The 4,599-nt window shown below is 42.8% G+C and overlaps 1 long non-coding RNA gene across 1 annotated transcript; it reads right to left on the minus strand.

The window, feature by feature from the left end:
* Positions 1–1,152: 1,152 nt before the first annotated feature.
* LOC114582532 (uncharacterized) lies at positions 1,153–3,887 on the minus strand. The gene is made up of 2 exons (XR_003703476.2): positions 3,538–3,887; positions 1,153–3,015 (listed from the first exon to the last, which is right to left on the minus strand). It is a non-coding gene; the product is annotated as an uncharacterized LOC114582532 (long non-coding RNA).
* Positions 3,888–4,599: the final 712 nt, after the last annotated feature.

Genomic DNA, 4,599 nt, shown 5'->3' on the forward strand with positions numbered 1-4,599 from the left:
AGGGGTTCAGGGCGCATAACTCCTAACTTTGCTCTAGGCAGCTGCCTCGATTGCTTCTCTGTTCCATTGCTGTTTACTGACTGATAAACCTTCCCCCCCTTGAGCACACCAGGGAAACTGCAATCCTGAAACTCTACTACTGCGCTTTGTTCCTGTACCCAACTCTAAGCTCAGGGAAGGGCTTCACCCATTTTCCCGCTGGCACAGAATCTTTGCTTTGTTAATTGCCCATCTCCCTGCCCCCTTTGTTTGCTGAATGGCATGGCCATTATTGGGCTGGTTTGGACATGGGAAAGCTGAGCCCAGCTATGAAGGGTTTAACTATTTGAGCAGGGATTAAATTCTAAAACTTACTAAATCCAGGCACCCCTAAATTCTGGCACCCAAGTTGTTCGCCCATCACTGTATCTTGTGGGTGCGAAGAAGTACACCCTCCCCCCCCCGTCCTGATTCTTTCAACAGTCAGCTTAGGTTGGATGGCACTGAGGGAGGAAAATGTTCCTTTATCCACTTTCTGTAAACCATGGATAAGTTTAAAAAGTTTATCATGTCCCCACCTTTTTTCCTTCTTGACTACCAAACCGCAAATGTTGTGTCCTTTTCCTCAGAGGGAAGCAAAATTACCGTATTTTTTGCACCATAACACTCACTTTTTTCCTCCTAGAAAGTAAGGGGAAATGTCTGTGTGTGTTATGGAGCGAATGCCTGCGGGTGGCGGGGGAGATCTGCTGCAGTCGTGAGCAGAGGATCCATGGTTCCCCTTCCTTCCCTCCTCCGTGGTTACAAAGCATGGATCCTCATGCATCCTCAGGATTTTTGCATTGGGCTACTCCAAACTCACTGTCAGATCACATGTCTGTGGCCACAGCATGAACCACAAAAATCATATATCCACTATTTCGTTTAGAATATTTTTTTTCTTGTTTTCCTCCTCTAAAAACTACGTGCGTGTTATGGTCTGGTGCGTCTTATGGAGCAAAAAATACGGTACCTCCTTGCCTATAAATGAAGGGCAAACACCTTTTTGGTGGTTGAGCTAAACCATTGAACAGATTACAACTGAGTTTTTACTAGCTTTCCATTTAACACCTCAAAACCAACCCATCCTTTAGCCACGCTTTTGTCTCTTTTTTTAATGAACACTCAATAATACAAGGTGCCTTGAAGTTTATTCACATTAAATTATTAATTTTTACATTTCAAACCTTCCAAAAACTACTGTTTGTGTGAGGGAATATGTTTGGTTCTGCCTCTTCTGTCATTTTACACATTCCAAAAATACAAGGAAACAAAAAAACCACAAACCATGGAGCTTATATATTGGGTCCTGCACATTAGAGATAGTTTTGTTTCCAGTCTGAAAGTAGGAATGGGGTGAATCTGTCAGTTTCAGTCTCCTTCTGCTTCTTCCGATCTTAAATTCAGCTCTCCACATTTCCATATCAATTTATGATTCTTGGTTTTGTTTTGTTTTTAAAAAGTCCAAGGAAACTCATCAGCCTTTCAGTGCAAATTTCTCCTAATACGCTGGCTTGCCGTTTTGCTGAATACTTGCTTTGCAAAGCACATTTCTCATCATATACATTTCTGTAAGTTATTTTCACTAATATATGTATTTTGATGCACACTTTACAACCCTAGCACATACATTTTTCTACGCATCACTTGGCTGGCAAACAGCATTGCAAAATTTGGAGAAGTCCACATTTCAAAGGATGGCTGTGTTCCAGTTCACTTCTTGTTTCAGAAAGCACAGATTGGGTAAATTCACCTTTAAATGTTACTTCAAATCTCTCCTCCTTGCCTAGCTGAGAGTATCAGTTTGGATGTGGAGGCAAAAAGTTACAACCTGCAACAGTTTGCAAGGACATTATTTTCACACAAGAATTTGCACTATGTCAAATTTTTTATCTGTATTAGTAACTGTACTGAGCCAATATTCTGGCATTTTAGTGCTCTGAAGTCATCGCAGAAACATTTTCCTTTGGAATGGGAGGGAGGGAGATAAGTCCATCTGACAGCTTTCAAACAATACTTCCTTTTCACGTTTCTCTCATATTCATAGAAATTATGAACATGTGACATATTGGAGAAAGAGAATCCCTAAGCTTTCATATCAACCCAAAGGACACACTCCTTTCTACGTATTTTGCATGTGGCTTTCATGTCCCTGTGCAAAAATCTGACCAGCTTGGAAAGATATAGGGGAGAAAGCAACTATGTATAAAAAATATTTTCTGGAAAATTTTCTTTAAAAAAAGGCAAAAATAAGCATTCTGGTCCCCTGAACAGCAGTAGCAGCACAAAGCCACACCTCTCAGAGACATAGTGTTTCATGTACAAGCTTCCACACAGGGAAATGTGGGGTGTTTTGAATATACTACTGAGCTGCTGGGTGTGCTGCCCCAACCCTTCTCCACCTGATAGATGATGTCCATGCCAAAACCCATTTCTGCACAGAGACTGTGTTGTCCATATTGGGACCTTAGCATGACAAACATTAGCTAGAATACGTTTGGTTATCCATCTGTGTCTCTCCCCCCAGCCCTGCCACCATTTGGCCTTTAGAAATCCATATTTTCCCAGATTCCTTTTTACTAAAAAACAAACAAACCCAGAACTTACAAATGAAAGAAAATACTATTTTTTCCATTCAAAGGCTGCATATTTTCACATATAGAAAAGCTCTTTTTTAAAAAAACAACAACAGTAGGGTAGTCCAAGCAATAGCTTTACCCCTTTTTCCTCTTAGAACCTTTCAGTCACCTTTCTCTTGCTGTCCATTTTTGTCCACCCCTGGCCTTGTTCCCTTCTTGTTCCCGTTGCAATTCCAGCCCAAATCCTTTGAAATCTCAAGGGGCATCTTCAGGGCGTTGGGCTGAATCATTCTTCTCTTTGCCATTTGGTCGTGCAAAGGGTTAACCTTTCTCGAGAATGCTCTGGAAGAACTCTATTCTCTGGAAGAACTCTAGAGGACCACGCCGCTGAGATCTCCTCCAAGGTGGTTTCTCCCATCTGTAGAAAACCCCCATTAAGGCAAGAAAAGGAAGGAAGAAAAAGGATGTGGATATAAATACACATGGACTGGTAGCAAGCAGGCACCTTATTTACCAAACACAGTTCCAAAGCACTCAATGCTACCCGTTGCTTCTTAAAAGCAGAGTAAATGTCACAAGAGGTGTTACCAATGCTTCTGTACTTTCTTCAGCCCAGAGCCCTTATCACAAACATCACATTGAGCAGCTATAAAGACCCATAAATGATTCTTAAACAGAGGAAAGGGCATTTTTCTTTTCTTAATGCATTTTGCTCAGCAAAATGCAGAAGGCACACAGCTTTCTATCCGCAGAAAGATCAGATGATGGATATTATTTAGTGATGGCAGAAGAGAGTTTTTCATACACACACAAACACACACCATTTATTCCTCTATGCAGTCTACTGCCTCCCGCCCACCACCCACCCCCACAGCACAGATTTAACAGTGTGGTTTTCAAATACGACAGAGCTTTGCTAACCATAAATCAGAATTCCCACCTGCAGTATTGCTGAGATAACAGCGTGAATCGAGAAAAGCAGTCTCCTTGCTTGGCCGCCCTCCATAGGCTTTGCTGGTGGCGTGGCTGGAGATTCTACAACATATAGATGATGTAGGATAAAACAACCAGGCCGATAATGGCAAAAAACATGAGGATGAAAATGTCCAACATGGTGATGGAGGGGGAAATGGGGACAGCGATGGTGCTGCCTGGAATCGGAGGCTGGAGGGGAGGGAGAGAGGGAGATGGAGAGAGACAGACAGCTGGTGCAGAGGAAGGGAGGGGTTTAGACTGAGGCAAGGTAATTGCAGGGGTGCCTGCCTGCCTGCCTGCCTGCCTGCCTGCCTGCCTGCCTGCCTGCCTGCCTGCCTGCCTGCACGCACATCAGCATCTAACAGGACAGAATGATGCTGCCAGATGAAACAGAGCTGTCTTTTTCTTCAGGGGAGGTAGATGGAGAAAAAGACAAAAATGGGTGTGTGTGTGTAGAATCTATGAGAATGTAACCAAGATGCCAGCTTCTTGTGCCTAACAGCAAGGATTCTCTGATATCCACTGCAGATTTATTCAAAATATCAGGAATCTGGCAGGAATGCCAGCCACAATGCAGAGAAAATGAAGCATAGTTAAATCACCGTTGAAGTCAACTCGCCCTGCGTGTACGTGCATGAACAAAGAATCTAGATTTGTATTCTGATGCCCTCCAGAATTTAACCCCTATTTTTGTTGCACAAGGTAACCTGAAGTTAGATGGCAAAAAAACAGCTGGATGGGATCTTGAGGTCTGGAACTGGGAAGGCATGATCTCCCAGATCGGATACTGATGTTGACCTTGGAAAGTGGTCTTTAATTTTGTTGCTTTCCAAACTAACATTTCCGTTTATCAGGACAGTATTAGTAACTTTTCTGTCCTCGTGGTGCAGCGTTCAGGATGCCACAGAATGGTTGATGGCTGGAGGGCTCTACTTGACAAGGTTGCAGAAGAGATGCTTCTTGGTGCCTTATTGATCCATCATTACTAAGATTTAGTAGTCTTTGAAAACAGCAATCTTTTTGACTG

The sequence above is a fragment of the Podarcis muralis genome, chromosome 13 (genome assembly GCF_964188315.1).
Source record: "Podarcis muralis chromosome 13, rPodMur119.hap1.1, whole genome shotgun sequence".
Taxonomy (NCBI): domain Eukaryota; kingdom Metazoa; phylum Chordata; class Lepidosauria; order Squamata; family Lacertidae; genus Podarcis; species Podarcis muralis.